Consider the following 19,632-nt stretch of genomic DNA (forward strand, 5'->3'; position numbering starts at 1 on the left):
CTTTTTATCGGATCACGGTTCGTATTGGGATATCAAAACGAGGTTTTTTATTTTAAAATAAAACCCAATTTTATTCAACACGAGATGAAAATTAAATAAATACCCAAAATTAAATAAAAAGTGATAAAATAAATGAATAACTAAATAAATAAAAACATAACATAAAAATAAATAAAAGAAGGAAATAAATTAAGTAAAATAAAAGAGTCTAGTCCTCGGATAATACCTTAAGTTCGGTATTGACGGTTGACGGCGATTGATTCCACGAATCGTGCTTCCCGATGTTTTTTGATAAAATTTTAACTTTTAGGAGATTTGGAATTTTTAGGAAAAAAAATGTTTTTTCCCAAAAAATAAATTTTCTCTCTCTAAAAATGTCTAGAGTGAGAAAATCCTTCCAAAAAAAGGATCCCCCCTTCAAATGAATGGGGATCCGTGCCTTTTATAGGAAATCGGATCCCCGGAAGAATGGGCGACGCCCAACGATCGTTGGGCGTTCGCCCGACGTTGTTGGACGCTCGCCCAATGGCCGCCGGGGCGCGTCTCGCGCCGTCGGGCGCGCACGATTGCACAGGTAGGTTACCTTTGATCTTTATTTGTTCATCAAGTTTTGGACTTGAGTTCTGACCCTCGAACGTTTGTGTAGACGGCGAAGCCCGATATTGGTGGATACTGGTCCGCCAAATTTGGAGCCCAAGGTTCTTTCGAGAATGAATCCATTCTAAACGATTTGGATGAGGCCTTGGTTCAGGTGGGCGAAGTGCAGAGGAACCATAACCAGATTCCTGGTTCCATTCATGCGCAAAAGGGGAAAACGGAGCTCCTCATGGTGAGTTCCTTTAGCAAGGATTCCGTTTTGCGAAAAATACTGGTCCTTCATTCCCTTTTGCTTTTTGACTGAATTGTTTGTTTTTGACAGTTGTATTCTCGCATGCGTACCATGGAAACAGAACTCCTCCAAAATGTGGCGGATAAGGCAACCATCGAGAAGTTAGAGAAAGAGGTAGCGGAAGCCAATGCGAATATCGCTTCTGTTAATGCAAACCTTGCTTCCGCTAATGCAAACCTTGCTTCCGCCACAGCCGCCTTGGTTCTTAGGGACGTAGAAATTGAGAAGTTAAAGGCAAAGATAGTGTCTGATGCCAAAAGCCACGAGGACGCCCTTGGAGAAGCTGAATATATGGCGGGTGAGCAAGCCTTTTATTACGGCGAAATGCTCATGGCGTACTTCTCGCTGGTGCATCCTGAGACTAATTTCACAGATCCGCAATTCACCGTCCCCGAACCAGAGGACGTGGCGAAATTCGACAAAATGTCAGATGCTAAGGAGTACCTCCGTGATTATGTTCGGAGATGGATGAAGGGGCCTATGGAGGAAACCAAGCCATCCACTACTGTCACGTTAGATGAGCTTGAGGAGGTTCCCCCTAAGGCGGATGAAGGTCCGATTCTTGACCAGACTCTTCCCCTTGGCCCCACATCCTCTGTGGATAAGGAGGTATCCCCGGCTGGCGTATCTGTGGATGTGGAGAAGGAAGATCCCCAAGCAAGCGTCGTGAGCAAGGAAAGCGCGAAGGAGGATGCTCCCATTGTTACTTAGTTTGTTTTTATTCGTGACATTGTAAAAACGCTTTTAAGTACAATTTGCTTTAATCCTTTATGGAAGCTATGTTATTTTACCTTTACGTTTGCGTAAGGAAATATATATATAGGCATCTAGGATTTGGAGTAGGTGGCCAGCCATACTCCATTGTATGAACCTTTGTGAAGGTTAGAAGCTGTTCTATTCCCTCTAGAGGAAGTAAAGCTGCCCAGGGGATCAATTTGCTACCTATCTTTGAGGTGAAGTGATCCGCCCGTAGGACTTGTGAATCCTTCTCTGGGAAGGATAAGAGAGTGTAAAGACCTTGCGTCCAAGGATCGTTTTAACTCTATTGGAGATTGGGATCCGCTTAGAGACGGATCCGCCCGTAAGATTGATGTTCTTATGTCTTTAAGGCGAAAAGAACGTAGCTATAAGATAGCGATACGTTGTAAATGTGGAGAGCGTTGGATGCCCTCTTTCTTTTTAAGACTGGAATATTGATATTTCTATAATAAACTTTAAAAAGAATATAAATAGTAGAACAAACGATGTTTATTAATGGGAGAAATGTTTTATTACAGCAAGTAGGTCTTATAGGTGAGCCTCGTTAAAACCTTTAATAAGAAAAACCTCATGGGAAAAAGCTTATTAAAGGAAAAAGAGTACTCAAGACCGTGTGTACACTTCATTTTCTGACAAAATATTTGCGGAGATTTTGGAGGTTCCATGTGCGTGGCAGTGTGTTGCTCTCCATGTCTTGGATTTTAAATGTGGCGAATCCAATTTTGTCCACTATCTGATATGGACCCGTCCAGTTGAGCCCTAACTTGCCCTTACCTTCTCGAGACTGGACTTTGTCAGCCTTTTGGAGCACAAGATCACCCACATTTAGATCCACAAGCTTGGCGTTTTTATCATGGTAAGCTGCGATCCGCTGTTTATATGCAGCCATGCGCACATAGGATTGGTCCCTGCGATCTTCTATCTGATCTAGATGCTCCCTTAGCCGTTTACCGTTGTCCTCTTCACAATAAAAGGCCACTCTATCATTGGGGACCTGTATTTCGACTGGGATCACGGCTTCGACACCATGAGATAGGGCGAATGGTGTTTCCCCTGTGGCCGTCCTTGGGGTGGTGCGATAAGCCCATAGAACGCTTGTCAGCTGGTCTGCCCACTTCTTGTCATGCTCTCCCAATCTCTTCTTTATCCCCTTTACGATCGTTCGATTGGTAACTTCAGTCATCCCATTGGACTGGGGATAATAAACGGAGGCAAATCTGTTCAGGATGCCTAACCCTTCGCAGAAAGCCTTGAATTCGTCACAGTTGAACTGTGTTCCATTATCGGTGATGATGGTATGTGGAACGCCGTATCTTTCCACGATGTTGTCTTTGACGAATTCCACCATTCGTTCTGCAGTGATGGAGGAAACAGCTTCGGCTTCTACCCACTTGGTGAAATGATCCACTGCCACTACCACGTACCTCCTCTGTCGGCGAGTCGGAGGAAATGGGCCAACGATGTCTATTCCCCAGAGGGCGAATGGCCGTCCTTCTATGATGGGCCTCTGGATATGTTTGGCGGTATGTGATTCATTCGCATGAATCTGACAACTGTGACAAGATTCTACCAACTTTTGGGCATCCAATTCTGCCGTGGGCCAGTAGAAACCCGCTAACCTGGATTTCTTCAAGATGGTGGCGGATGCTTCGTGAGCCCCACATGATCCCTCATGTAGCTCTTTGAGGATTTGTTGTCCTTCTTCCGGCAGAATGCACTTCAACCAGGGATGGCTAAAGGATTTTCTGTAAAGGCCATCATTGACCATGGAGAAATAAGCCGCTCTCCTAACTATCCGACGTGCCTCTTCTTTGTCCTCAGGTAAGGTTCCATTTAGCAGATATTGACAGATGACCGATCTCCAATCATCTTCTACTGTTGTGAGCAGGGATACTTCTTCTGAGGCGAAGGCTGGAGCTATTTTAACTTCGAAGGGACAATCTAGATCTGTTTAGTTTTCCTCACAAGAGGCCATTTTGGCCAAATGATCCGCCTCTGTGTTGGACTCCCTTGGTACATGAATCAGTTCCCATTTATTTTCTTTAGTCTCAAGGTGATCCAGCAATTTTTTGACTTCTGTTACGTATTTGGCTAGAACCTCGTCTTTCACCTCGTAATTCTTGATTACTTGGTTGACCATTAGCTTGGAATCACTATAGATCACAATCCGCTCAGGAGTTATTTCTTTGAGTAGGCGTAATCCCAACATCAGAGCTTCATATTCAGCAGCATTATTAGTTGCATGGAAATTTAATTTTACTGCGTACCGTAATTTTATGTATTGGGGACCCTTGATCACAACGCCTACACCAGCTCCATCCGCCGAGGAAGCGCCGTCGGTGTACATTGTCCATTCCTCTATTGGAGGCTTGGGATGATCCATCCCTTCATCAGTGAATTCATTCACAAAGTCTGCCAGAACCTGACTCTTTAAAGCTGACCTGCTTTCATATCTTACATCAAATTCGCCCAGGAGGATTGCCCATTCCATCAATCTTTCCGAAGTGTCTGGTTTCTGCAACACCTTTCTCATTGGTATATTTGTTCGAACCACTACAGTATGCGCCTGAAAATATGGCCTAAGGCGGATTGCCGTGGTGACAACAGCCAGCGCCATTTTATCAAGTTTGGAATATCTGGTTTCAGCGTCTTTCAGAATCTTGCTCACATAATAAATCGGAAATTGCTGGCCATCCTCCTCTCGTATCATGACCGTGCACACGGCTTTATCCGTAACTGATACATACATGTAGAGGTCCTCTCCTTTCAAAGGTCGACTCATCATGGGTGGCTCTGTGAGGAACCGCTTGATTCCTTCGAAGGCTCTTTCACAATCCTCATTCCACTCGAATGCCTTTTGCTTCTTAATGACCTCGTAAAAGGGCTGACATCTGCGAGCTGAACAAGAGATAAACCTGCCCAAGGCTATGATACGCCCATTAAGGCGTTGTACTTCTCTAATATTCCGTGGTGCTTGCATTTCTAGGACAGTCTTAACCTTGTCAGGATTTGGGCTAACTCCTTTTTCGCTGATCATGAACCCTAAGAATTTTCCATACGTCGCACCAAAAGTGCACTTCTCCGGGTTCAGCTTAATGTTGTGGCGTCGGAGTACGTCCAGTACCTCCTTTATATCATCCGCATGCTTTTCTATGGTCGTACTTTTGATGATCATGTCATCCACATAGACAGAATAGTTATCCCCTTTACTATCCGCGAATATCTTGTTCATCATCCTCTGATAAGTTGCACCCGCGTTCTTAAGCCCAAAGGGCATAACTTTGAAACAATAAGTGGCTTGGTGTGTTACGAACGAGGTCTTGATTCTATCTGAGGGCTCCATGGGGATCTGATGATAACTTGACTTCACATCAGTAAAGGAGTACATGGCGTGACCGGCGGTTCCGTCTACAAGCATGTCAATACATGGCAAAGGATAGTTGTCTTTGGGGCAAGCTTTGTTAAGATCCGTAAAGTTGATGTACATGCGGTAAGATTCGCCTGCTTTTTTCACCAAAACGACGTTCGCCAACCACTGTGTGTAAAGCACTTCCTCAATGGCGTCGCCCGCTGGAGCTTGGTGATCTCTTCTTCTATCACCTTCTGCCTTTTCGGGCCATGATTTCTCCGCTTCTGAGCCACGGGAACTGCATCTTTATGAATGTTGAGCTTGTGAGTGATCACGTCTTGTAACGTCCGTAAAAAAATAATAATAATAATAATTAATAATTACATATATGGTTTAAGTAGGTTCATGCATCGTAATTTAATATCTTTTGATATTATTATTATTCCCTTATTTAAATAGATATAAAAAAAGGAAAAAAAAAAGAAAAGAAAAGAAAAGGAAAAGAAAAAGGTGGAAGTTACAATTTTGGGGTTAAAGGAAATAAAAAGGGTTTTGGTTAATCTCTATGTTCTGGGTGGCGCCGCAAAAGAAAAAAAAGGGGAGAAGACAAAATCAAAGAAGAACACAGGGGAATTTAGATTTTACTTTCTATTCTCACAAAGGTATGATGTCTTGGTTATAAATTGGGTTTTTGCTATTGATGTTTCTTTTTGTCTTAATCCTGGAGACTTATTTTGTCAAGATTTCATAGAAGTGGATGACATTCGCCGAGGTTCACCATCATCGTCGAAAAAGGACAAAGGCGAATCTCGTCCCCGAGATAGAGACAGGGACAAGCGTCAGGACTCTTCCTCTAGAAACCGGCGAAGAGATTCTAAGAGCAAAGCAACGTTTGTCACCTCTTTCACACCTCTCAATGCTTCTAAAAGTGAAGTCCTTATGTGGATCAAGAACAATCAACACAAACGGAGCATTTCATACCCCCAACCGAAGGGAGGGGAGTACACCAATAATGGTAAAAATCCTAAAAACTATTGTAAATATCACAGGAAAAATGGCCACGACACTGACGCATGCTGGGAGTTAGCTGGAGAGATCGAGCGTCTCATAGAGAGGGGCAAATTGGATCGGTTCATCCAAACTGAACGCAAAAAAGGAGATGGTGATAGACCCAAGGAGGACCCAAAGAAGAAAGGAAAGGGTACCATCAATGTCATAGCAGGCGGACCTGGATACTAGCCAATGCTAAAAAAGGCAAGGACTGCCGCCCTTGACAGGACGTCGTTAAATCGCCCTTTTTCCGATGTAGGTCCTGAGATATCTCCCCATGCGGATGCACTGGTTGTCACTATGATGGTGGAAGGCTGGGAGATGAAAAGAGTAATGATTGATACTGGGAGTTCATGCAATGTCATCACTAGAGGAGCTTTCGCCAAACTCATGATTGATCCCGTTCAAGTAGAACCAACTGTGGTCGATATCTTGGGAGTGACGGGACATACTATCCAAACAAAAGGCCAAGTCACTCTGGATTGTGAGCTTACAGACGATGATCAAGTCTGGAAGGGTGATCTGGAATTTTCTGTCTTGGATGGTCAGTTAGCTTACAATATCATCCTCGGACGGCCCTTTATCTCCGAAGTTGCAGCCATTATCTCCATACGCCACTTAATACTTTACATTCCCACGGCCAAGGGAGGTGTAATGATCAGAGGTAGCCAAAAGGTGGCCCAGGAGACATATTAAGCATCACTAATGATTCGCCCACAATCTAAGGAGGAAGATGAAGAGGAGCGCGTCACAATGGCCTTGGGCGAGACCGAAATGTACCTTATGGCGGATGAAAAGCAGGTGCGAATGGCTAAAGGGCTCAAAGGCGAAATTAAAAATGCAATCACCAAAGTGCTCTGTGAGGCGGAAGATGTCTTCGCATGGAAGGATGAAATTCTCACAGGAATCAGTCCAGACGTGTAACGTCCGTAAAAAAAAAATAATAATAATAATTAATAATTACATAAATGGTTTAAGTAGGTTCATGCATCGTAATTTAATATCTTTTGATATTATTATTATTCCCTTATTTAAATAGATATAAAAAAAGGAAAAAAAAAGAAAAGAAAAGAAAAGGAAAAGAAAAGGGTGGAAGTTACAATTTTGGGGTTAAAGGAAATAAAAAGGGTTTTGGTTAATCTCTATGTTCTGGGTGGCGCCGCAAAAGAAAAAAAAAAGGGGAGAAGACAAAATCAAAGAAGAACACAGGGGAATTTAGATTTTACTTTCTATTCTTACAAAGGTATGATGTCTTGGTTATAAATTGGGTTTTTGCTATTGATGTTTCTTTTTGTCTTAATCCTGGAGACTTATTTTGTCAAGATTTCATAGAAGTGGATGACATTCGCCATACCCAGAATTTGATCCTATAATCGGACGGCGTCTAGAACCACGGCGAGAACAAATCTCAACATCAATTGGCGGGTGGATGTCACCCAGAGTTCACCAGCAGCGGATGGAAGAGATTCGGCGAATACCCCATCCTGAGTTGGAAGATCAACTACGGAACATGATGGAGCGAATGGGGTACACGCCTAGGGCGAGAGCAGAGGTGCAGAGTGATTCGCCTTTTGCTCCGTCGTTGCGGGAATTTATACCAGATCACAGGATAAAGGCGCCGGTGATACTTAAATACTATGGGGATCCAAATTCTGATCCTGAGGCTCATATCAGGAACTACAGAGAATTAATGGGGCACTATAAAAACTATGCTCACTAGTACCTCGGCCATACCCAGAAGATCTCCTAAATCCAGACCTGTCGCCACTTCTAAAACTAGAAGCTCCATGTTGAAACCCTGATCTACCGCTCGAGTGCTCATAAAACCCCCCTCTTTTAAAAGAAGTATTTTGTTCTCCCCGAGACTCTGAATATCTCCTCTTAGCACCTTCTACACGCCTCTCCTCCTGATGAGTGCGCTCCACTCTGGTGGCCGTTTCTAGTAAGATCTTAAAATCAGTAATCTTTACTGCTAGAAACTTCTGAATCTCCAATCTAAGACCCTGCTCAAAACGGTAACACTTATCCTCCTCAGTTGCCACTACATCTAGAGCATACTTGGAAAGTTCAGCAAATCGAAGCTCATATTCAGCCACTGTCATATTACCCTGCTTTAGATTATAAAATTCCACTTTCTTCTCATCTCGGTACACTCGAGGCATATACCTATCAGCAAACTCCTTCTTGAAGTCTTCATATGTTAGTACCCGAGGAGCAACAACAGCTCTCTCGATAGACTCCCACCAAGTAATAGCATGCTTCTTCAGTAAAGAGACAATGTAGTCCAATCGTTGCTCAAGAGTGCACTTCAGTCTGGTCAACACTCTTTCAATGTCCTTCAGCCATTCCTCAGCTTTGGTAGGGTCAGTGGTACCCTCAAAGTTTTCTGCTCCCATCTTCCTTAATCTCTCGTAGTTAAGGTCAATTAAAGGACCCGCCTGAGCCGGAGCCTGAACCTGAGCTTGAGCTTGAGCTTGGGCCGCCATTGCAGTCATCATTTCAGCAAACTGATGTAAGTTTTGTGGCATAGCAGCTCCCGGTACATTTGAAGACCTAGAACCATCACTAGCATTTGGAGGTGCAAATGATGCATGTTGGGACCCAACAGAATCCTCACTAGACGCTCGGTCAGTATGTGTTCTACCTCTGGATGACATGGTCCTACGATGTATCATATATAACGTTAATGCACAGTTCAACAAATAATTTCACACAATCGTCCCTAATAACACAAATAAACAATTTCATGTAACTGTCCCTAAGAACGTCGACCCGCTCTGATACCACTAAATGTAACCTCCTTTTTCATGAATCTTGATTATATAGTACAATAATGAATTTCATTCAATATATTATCGACGAATAGAATCGCCAAATATGATATCCTAAAGTTATTAAACAAGACTAATTAACATTCATGTTAGTTATGATATAACCAACATTAGGATTTAAATGAAAACGTATATATATATTCTACTTCCATGTATATATATATATATATATATATATATATTATATATTCAAGCAATGAACTTGTATAACCCATTTGCATATATATTATATATACTAAATTTGTTTTTTTATTAGAGAAAAAGATACTGATGACCCGCGAAGCCAAACCGGGCCGAATTCATTACACGGGCCTAGCCCATACTTAAACCCATGGTCTAGGATCGGATGGGACCCGAATAGAGCCCGAATAGAGGAAGCGGGTGAAGTAAGTAACTGCCCCGAATTCCTAAATGGAGCATCAAAACTCCCACTCAGAACAAACGATACCACGTTTGTTGCCACGAAAGCCACGAAAGGGACATGGCCTAAAAAGGAGTAACCGCCCTCGGAACGTGGCCTGGAAGGAGTAACCGGCCTCGGCGGTTACTTAAGAACACTTATAAAAAGCCATAAGGCCAAAGGGGAGAGGTACGTTCACATTTTTCCCCGTAATGCTATTATTACCAACCTTCATACAAAGAACTGACTAGATCGTCGGAGAGTTTTCCCGGAGATCCCGTCTCCGGTTCTGTTTTGCAGGTAACTCCGGCGGAGATCATCAAATCGGATTCAGCAAGTTATCATTGGTGCGGTGAGCGTGGACCTTTTTTACCAATATTTGGTTAAAGGTACACAAAGAACATGTCAGAACCATCACGAACGACCGGTGTTACAACCAGATCAACTAGTATGAACTCAAGGGGTCCACGGACTGCGAATTCGCAACCTGCGAGTACACAACCTGTGGTGCCTAGCTCGACGAACCCTTCGGGACAATTGAGTCCATTATTGGAAGTCCAAGTGCAAACTGAGATGGAGATGTCCAATAGCGATTTCGTCCAAATGACAGGACAAGTCTTGGCTTCAAATATGAGCCAAGCGGCGGGGGATCGGATGATTGGTTTACTAACCGCAATCGCTGATCACAATAACGCCGTGGCGGCTGCTCCTCAACAACCTGTTGTCATCTCCACACAACCATCGACTACTGCCACTATATCTGCGCTTCCGCAGCCATCTCGAGAGCCAAATCAGATAGGTCAGAGTAGTCGCATGAACCCACACAGCCACCCAGGCAACTACTCATATCACGATCCTAGTATGATGATCCATCCGACTTGGCAAACATCCCAACCGACGTCGGGAATACCAGGAATCCTTCCACTACAACACACGGAGCCTTTGGTTTGTGGGCATTCAGAGTTAATGACGTCTGGGGCGAATACGTCTGGGCAGGGGCACACTTGGAACTTTGATCCTATAACCGGACGGCGGCTAGAACCACGACGAGAACAAATCTCAACATCAATTGGCGGGTGGATGTCACCCAGAGTTCACCAGCAGCGGATGGAGGAGATTCGACGAATACCCCATCCTGAGTTGGAAGATCAACTACGGAACATGATGGAGCGAATGGGGTACACGCCTAGGGCGAGAGCAGAGTTGCAGAGTGATTCGCCTTTTGCTCCGTCGTTGCGGGAATTTATACCAGATCACAGGATAAAGGCGTCGGCGATACCTAAATACTATGGGGATCCAAATTCTGATCCTGAGGCTCATATCAGGAACTACAGAGAATTAATGGATGTTGCCGGAGCGAGTGAAAGCATAATTTGCAGATTATTCTCGACCACTTTGGGTGGAGCGGCATCTGATTGGTTTCGGTCTTTACCTGCTAAATCTATTCACAACTGGAATCAATACAGTCGTGATTTCTGTGCAAAGTTCGTGGGCTGTAAATCAGCGGATGTGACGGATAGGTAGCTGAAGGAGATCAAACAGAGGAACTATAATTCCCTAAGGGAATTTGTTGTCGCATTCAACGATATTCTGGTGCGGTTGCAGAACATGGATATCGTGAGCATTCGCAACATCATGGCGGATGGAACCACGGATTGGAGCATGCGGGAGGAAATCATCCGCAACAAGCCGCGCACAGTGGCCGAACTCATGAAGATAGCTAAGGAATTCATGGAAGTGGACGATGTCAACAGAGAACATAGAGCTCAAACCCGGAGAGAGAGAGATGCTGCTAGATCCACTTCGGACAATCGGCGCCAGATCCAGTCCAAGGGTAATTTTGTTCGCAGAAGCGATCGCTCCTTTCAAGGGGGAGGATATCAAACACCATTGAATACGACTCGCCAGGAGGTGTTACTTTGGATCGAAAAGAACCCCCTGAAGAAGGATGTGCGGTTCCCCGAGGCGAAAGGCCGAACTAGTTTGGGGCGATATCCTAACAAATATTGCAGGTTCCACAGATTGAACGGCCATGACACGAACGATTGCTATGAACTGAAGAAGGAAATAGAAAAGCTGATTGAGAGGGGCAAGCTAAGCCAATTCATAAGAAAAGAAACGATTGATGAGAAAACAACGCTCCTGCATGAGGGAGAAGCAAGGCCCGAAAAGAAACAGAAGAAAGGGGTGATAAACGTGATAGCTGGCGGGATCTATGAGCCGCCAACAAAAAGGGCTCGCCGTGAACAGCGAAAAAGCAACACGCATAGGGGGGATGCCCTCAATTACTCATTTGCGCGAATCATGGAGCCGCATGCGAATGCCTTGGTGATTACGATGGCCGTGGAAGGATGGGACGTTAAGCGGGTCCTTATTGATACCGGCAGTTCTTGTAATGTTATTACTCGGACTGCATTCAACAAGTTGGGAATTAATGACGAGCGAGTGGAACATACATTCATGGATGTAACTAGTTTTGGGGGTCAATCATCTCAAACAAGTGGACAGGTGGTGTTGGAAGCAGAAATGGGCGATAAGAATCTAAAATGGCGAGGTGATCTAGAATTCGCAATTGCTGATCTCTCGTTGGCCTACAACATAATTCTAGGGCGTCCGTTCCTATCGGAAACAGAGTCGCTCATCTCAATGAAGCATTTGACATTGCATTTGCCAACACACCAAGGGCGAGTCATAGTTGAAGGAGATCAACTTGTGTCTCAACAAGCCTATACATTGTCACTTGAACCAAAGCCAGATGAAGAGGATAAAGTTGATGAGAAGTTGCCGGCAGAAGCATTAGGAGAAACAGAACTATTTGCCATCTCAAATGACAAGAATGTACGAATAGCGGCAGGACTCCCCGAGGAAACGAAGAAAGCCATTACTGAGGTGTTGATCCAATGCGAGTCGGCATTCGCCGCTCCGAATGAAGTGCTGAAAGGAATAAGTCCAGATATAGCAACCCATCGGTTGAATGTGGACAAAGGTGCAACCCCAGTGCGACAGAAAAAGAGAGGACACGCTCCAGAGCGGCAGAAGGCGATTGAAAAAGCAGTGGCAGATTTGCTGAAATCGGATGCGATTCGAGAAGTCACGTATCCGGAGTGGCTAGCCAATGTGGTGTTAGTCAAAAAGCCAAATGGAACGTACAGAATGTGCGTCGACTTTAAAGATCTGAATAAAGCATGTCTGAAGGATATGTATCCGTTGCCTAACATTGATATATTAGTAGATGGAACTGCAGGATTTGAGGCTTTATCGTTCACCGATGTGAAATCCAGCTACCACCAGATACCCATGGAGAAGGCGGATGAAATCAAGACATCATTCATAACTCATCAGGCAACTTACTGCTTCAAGGTGATGCCCTTTAGACTGAAAAATGCGGGAGCAATATATCAACGAATGATGAACAAAATATTTTCAGACAAATCGGGCGAGAACTTCTCGATCTATGTGGATGACATAATCATTAAAAGCAAGAAGATGCAGAACCACCCGAAGGACATTAAGGAAATCCTGGAAGTGCTAATCAAATATGGCCTCAAATTGAATCCAGAGAAATGCACATTTGGGGCAAGAGCGGGAAAATTCCTGGGTTTCATTGTTAGTGGCAAAGGAGTCGAGGCGAATCCCGAGAAAGTTAAAGCGGTAATGGAGATGAAGACACCGAGGAACATAAGGGAAGTACAGAGACTGAACGGGCGGCTGGTGGCATTAGGGCGATTCATATCATGCTCAGCTAGGAGATGTCTACCTTTTTACAACGCCATCAAAAAGTCTAAGTCCTTTGAATGGACGGCGGATTGCCAAGAAGCATTCGAAGGGATAAAGCGACTGCTATGCTATCCGCCCTTAATGAGCAGGCCAGAGGATGGAGAAGATTTATTTCTTTACGTATCCGTCACCAGTATGGCGATATGCACTGTGATGGTGCGAGAAGAAGAGGGCCAACAATATCCAGTGTACTATGTGAGCAAAGTCTTGAAGGATGCAGAACTTCGGTATTCGAAGTTGGACAAAATGGCTCTCGCGGTGATAACCACGGTGGCTAGGCTAAAACCATACTTTCAGGCGCATACTATCATTGTGAGGACCGGAATTCCAATGCGGAAGGTACTGCAGAAACCTGACGCATCCGGCCGATTAATGGAATGGTCAATTTGCCTGGGGGAATTCGATATTCGCTACGAAGGAAGACCAGCACTAAAGGGTCAAGTACTTGCCAATTTAGTGAATGAATTCACGTGGGATGAAGATGAACGTCCAAAGGCACAAAAAGAAGAGTGGAGCATGTTCACAGATGGGGCATTGTCCACGGATGGAGCTGGACTAGGAGTCGTCATCAAAGGTCCGGAGGTTATTCGCCTGTACTATGCGGCAAAGTTAACATTCGAAACTACCAATAATGCCGCAGAGTATGAAGCAATGATATGCGGATTGAAGCTGCTTAATGAACTTACGCCAGAAAGAGTGGTGATCTACAGTGATTCTAAACTCATGATAAATCAGATCACAAAAAACTATCTGGTGAAACAAGAAGATCTGGTCAAATACCATCAGGTAGTAGGCAGATTGACGCAGGAGTTAACACACAATGGAGTCATCTGGGAAATGGTGCATGTTCCAAGAGGCCAAAACACAAAGGCTGATGAACTGGCAAAAGCAGCGGCGAGTAGAGAACCATGGAATCAAAAAGCATGCAATTTGGAGATAAGATCCGCACCGGCATTTGAAGTCGATCAGATTATGGTCATTGAAGAGCTGGAAGATGATGAAGATTGGCGGATACCCATCCGCCAATATCTGGAGCAGGGAGATTTGCCGGATGACAAAAGCCTAGCCAGAAAGCTAATTGGACAATCAGCGAGATACTCAATTCGAGATGGAACTTTGTATCGAAAATCATATACATGTCCATGGTTGAAATGTGTTAGCCGCAATGAAGGAGACTACGTACTGCGAGAACTCCATGAAGGAATGTGCGGCGCACATGAATCATCCACGGCGTTGGTAAGAAAAGTCAAGCTAATGGGATACTATTGGCCAAAGGTGATGGAGGATTCCCAGAAGATGGTAGCGGAATGTCACAGCTGTCAAATTCATGCGAATGAAAAGCACGTTCCCGGAGCCGAACAAATCTCTATAATGATGGTATGGCCATTCGCAACATGGGGAATCGATATAGTGGATCCATTCCCAGAAACGACAAAGAAAAGGAAGTACTTGGTAGTCGCAGTTGACCACTTCAGCAAATAGGTAGAAGCGGAGGCAGTAACCGCTCAAACACCTGAACGAATGATCGAGTTCTTACGAGAGAACATTATCATGCGATTTGGAATCCCGCAAAAGCTTATAACTGACAATGGCACCCAGTTCAACTGTGTCAAGTTCAAAGCATACTGCGAAAGCATGGGGATCAAGAATCATTTTTCTTCCGTAAACCATCCCCAATCGAATGGTATGACAGAGGTTACCAACAGGGCCATGATTCAAGGGATCAAGAAGCGGCTAGGCGATAAAAAAACAGGTTGCGCGGATGAGATACCCCATATGTTATGGGCATACAGAACTTCTGTAAAAGCAGCAACTGGCGAAACACCTTTCTCGCTGGTTTATGGAGCCGAAGCAGTCCTACCTGTTGAAATCAAGTCGCCTACAGATCGAATAATTTATTATTGCGACACACAAAATCCTATCAACATTAGAGATGCATTGGATTATGTTGAAGAACGAAGAGAAAAAGCTTACATGCAAATGGCAGTATACCGCAATAGGGTCAAGAAATATCATGACAGAAGGGTGTGAAAAGTGATAATCAATGAGAATGACTTGGTCTTGAAAAAAGCGGATAAAATACAATCCAGAGATGGCAAAGGCAAATTAGGCGTCAACTGGATCGGACCATACAGAGTATCCAAGAAGCTGGGACCATCAACTTTTGAAATAGAAGAAATGAGCGGAAAAAAGCTCCCGCGCACCTGGAATCTAGAAAATCTGCGCCTATATAAACGGGCCGGGTAGTTCAGGGAAATGACGAGTACTCTTTTTCCTTTTATGAGTTTTTTCCCACTGGGTTTTCTGATAAAAGGTTTTAATGAGGCTTTGATCCCACACATTTCATATACCAATGTAACAAAAAGTCTTTTCTTTTCTCAATAAAGATATTCAATTGTTGCATACTGCGTCTGAGTACGGATCCTTTTTAGGACAACCACTTCAGTGTGTTATCTACAAACAAAAGGCGGGTAAATCGCGCAAAAACCTTATGGTTAAACTTAAAAACACATAAATGTGTTGCCTATTAAGAAAGGCGGATGCATGATTACGCATCACTCGCAAAAACCTTATGGTTAAACTTAAAAACACATAAATGTGTTGCCTCTTAAAGAAAGGCGGATGCATGATTACGCATCACTCGCAAAACCTTATGATTATATTATTTTCGAAAGAAAAATTATAAGATAAGGCATAAAATTAAGCGAATTAACGAGTACTCAAAAAATTGCAAAAAGGGTCTGGCCACCCTAGCGGAAACGAAACTAAACTACGAGGAAATACAAATATGGAGTCGGCAAAAGGCAAGGGTCACGTATGAAAACAAAGGGCAATAAGGAATAAAACAACAATTGCACGTATAGGTAAAGCGGCAAGCAAAAGAAAATATATATATACGGGCAGTTTGTTACATACAACAGTCCAGATATAAATCAAACTATGCTACAGCTTCCTCTCCTTCACCCCTATGGCCCTCCTCGCCTTCAGCGGCTCCCTCATCTCCTCCAGTGGGCGGATCTGCTTCAAGCGAATCCTCAACCCTCGAATCAGTAACCGCTTCAGAGGGCGGTACCTCTTGCTCAGACTGAGAAAGGTCTTGTGGTGCCTCTTTTTCCGCGTTCTGAGTAGGGATCTCGCAGCTAATTGGAGAGTTCTGAAAACTCTGCCAATCTAAGAAGAGTACCTCATCCATATCAGCATCCTCGGCTTCCAGTTTGTCCCACTTCTCAGTTAGATCCTTTTCGGGGATGGGAACCTTGGGGCGGCTAAGTACTCGATCTGGATGCCCATGCTCATAAGCGGCATGAATTCGCTCCCCATACCAATAGATGCGAGCACCATCTTCGGCTAGAATCTCCTCAGCTTTCTTCTTTTGCATCTCCAGAGCCTCATTGGATGAATTTAGATCATCAAGGACCTTTTGCAGCTCGTCGGACTTAGCCTGGAGGGATCTGAGAGCTTCCTCCTTCTCGCTCATAACCTTCTGACAAGCGCCTTCAAGAGCCTTTACCTTCCCTTGGACATCATCATAAAGCGACTTCTGAGTCGCCAATTCAGTACCAAGGTTCTCCAACTCTTTGGCTCGTTCAGCATCCCTTTGGAGAGCGCCCTCCGCGAAATTGATAATCTGCATATAAGACGGCTCGTGAATAAAAAGGGCGAATAGAAACATGCGATTACTATGGACACAAGATCCTTGAAAGGGAATGACAAGCCTCTACCCCCAAAACAACAATATACCTCTATGGCACGCTTCTCAATCCCCTCCATTGCAGTAGGAAGCGGTACTTGTTCTCGCACACGGGAAGCAGAGGGGAGCCGCCCAAGGACATTGCATATGGAAGAGACAATGTCCTTACAAGAAAAGCTCACGGCCATACCAAAGGTCCTAGTCCACCACCCGCTGATGTCGGGAATCGGCTGCGAATGCATAAGGAGAAAGATCAGGAGAACAGCAGATAACTCATGAGGAAAAGTTAACAACATAAAAAAAAGGGGGGGAATGGATTGAGATACCTCGTGAATTGGAGTACTGCTCTTTTCTTTGGACGGGGCGGATACGGGTGTGCCGCCAACAGTGAGGGACACAGAGGTGTTTTTCTTTCTGGGACGAGAAGACTCTGTATCCGCATTATGCTTCCGCTTCCTAGTTAAGGGAAGGTCCTCGGAAGCAGAAGCTGGACCTTGTGAAACGGAGGCCCTTACGGGAGAAGCCGCCTCAATAGAAGTAATCGCCCCTCCTGGAGAATTCGCCCCTGCAACAGAAGTGGTCCCCGCCATCCGCCTCTTCCTTCTCGCTAGGGCTTTCGCCTCCCGATCTGTAGCGAGTTGAGATAAAGGATCACCCCTGCAAAGGGTTAAAAGAAATCATCAACTTGGAAATAAAAAAATACCTTGAACAAAAACGCGATAAGGGATATAGACAACGCGATCTCCCTCGCGGTAGGCAATCGCTACTCGGCTCCTTAGCATATGGAAGGCCTGATCATATGTCCATACGAAAGGAGGCGTACTCTTCAAGAACTTTATAACAGCGGATTCTTCCTCACTGGGGTAACCGAAGTTCAAACTCTTTACATTGGGCCGGCCCCAGCAGCGAAGGAAGTTTGGATTCCCTTCATTAAACTTGATAAAGAAGTAAGATCAGTCCCACTCGCGGATCTTGTTCAGCTTCTCATCGAAACCATAGTAACCGCTCTGAGGGATGAAAGTGAAATACCCCGCCGAACTTTTGAAATGATGAAGCTTGGAGAAAATTTTGAGCGAGAAGGGAACCTCCAGAAAATCCGCCAGAAATTTGTCCAGAGTTAAGTCGGCCCATCCTTTGGGATGCAATTGACCAGGTGCGATTCCGTAACCGCCAAGGACGGAGGCAATCTCATCCGCCAGCGGATACGTGAAACCGCAGATAATCTGGGCGACGAAAATGGTGAAATACCCCTTTGGGTAGTCGCCCGGTCCTCTATCCTCCCCGGGAATGAGGGCTTCGAGACCTTAAAGCAAAGAATACTGCTCCCGCAAGTCATCAATTGTCTCCTGACAAACTAGGCTTCCCGATCTGTCCTTCTTCGGTAGCAAACGAGGGGTTGGGACATGTGGCGGAATCAACTTTTTAGGGTCAAAACCTAAACCCTCATCGGATGTATTCGCTAGGTGGAGGAAGTCGGCGGGATGAGAATCAGACCCAGGAGAGCTGGTTGAAGCTTCATCAACCATCTCATCGACCTCATGAGATACCTCGCGGACGTAATTTTCGTCGAACGGTGCGAAGTCGATGTCAGGGTTCGACATATTGATGAAGAAAAATGAACAGAAGTAAAGAGTCGAGCGAGGTACAAGTTGTGGAAAGGAAAACTTACATATGAAAGACTACACAGAGAAGAATGAACGCGAAGAGGTTGATGCCAGAAAAGAAACGACGATGCCGGAAAAGAAACGATGGACAAGGAAATTCACAATTTTTGAATTTTGAATATCCAGACAAAAACGAAGAGTCCCCTATAAAAAGACCCTAAAGGGCTCTTGTCAAACTAAGGGGGAGGCATGTGATGACCCACGAAGCCAAACCGGGCCGAATTTATTACACGGCCTAGCCCATACTTAGACCCATGGTCTAGGATCGGATGGGACCCGAATAGAGCCCGAATAGAGGAAGCAGGTGAAGTAAGTAACTGCCCCGAATTCCTAAATGGAGCATCAAAACTCCCACTCAGAACAAACGATACCACGTTTGTTGCCACGAAAGCCACGAAAGGGACATGGCCTAAAAAGGAGTAACCGCCCTCGGAACGTGGTCTGGAAGGAGTAACCGCCCTCGGCGGTTACTTAAGAACACTTATAAAAAGCCATAAGGCCAAAGGGGAGAGGTACGTTCACATTTTTCTCCGTAATGCTATATTACCAACCTTCATATAAAGAACTGACTAGATCGTCGGAGAGTTTTCCCGGAGATCCCGTATCCGGTTCTGTTTTGCAGGTAACTCCGGCGGAGATCATCAAATCAAATCGGATTCAGCAAGTTATCAGATACCCTTCCCACTTTTATCATGTCCATCACAAACCCCAAAAATAAAATAAAATAAAATGCTCCATCAATCATCTATCACTGGATTATAATAATTAAAACCAACAAAATGCTACTACCTCACCTTATATAACCCAAACTAAGAGTAATATTAGTAAGTGTATAGGCAGCTAAAATACTTAAATAGCTCCAGGTTCCGCTTCATAAACAAATTGGTATAAAACTCAATGTACCATCACGCAAATACCACCAAAATTTTTGATACTGTCCTATAAAATTGGTTTAATCCAACGAATGTCAAATAACTGCCACTCATGTTTTAAACGTCTATTTCTTAAATAAGCTAGTTGAATATAAAAAAAAGGAACAAATCAATATATCAACGATTTCACGTACTGGCCGATCCAAACGAGCGTCTCTAAAATCTTACTCCTGTAAGGTGGTAATGGCAAGGGGTGAGCTGCCAACTCAATAAGATGATTAATTAAATACATAGCACACTCATATACACATACACCAATTTATTCATGCATCTAGTATAAATAAGTTATC

The sequence above is a fragment of the Euphorbia lathyris genome, chromosome 6, assembly GCF_963576675.1.
Source record: "Euphorbia lathyris chromosome 6, ddEupLath1.1, whole genome shotgun sequence".
In the NCBI taxonomy this organism is placed as follows: Eukaryota; Viridiplantae; Streptophyta; class Magnoliopsida; order Malpighiales; family Euphorbiaceae; genus Euphorbia; species Euphorbia lathyris.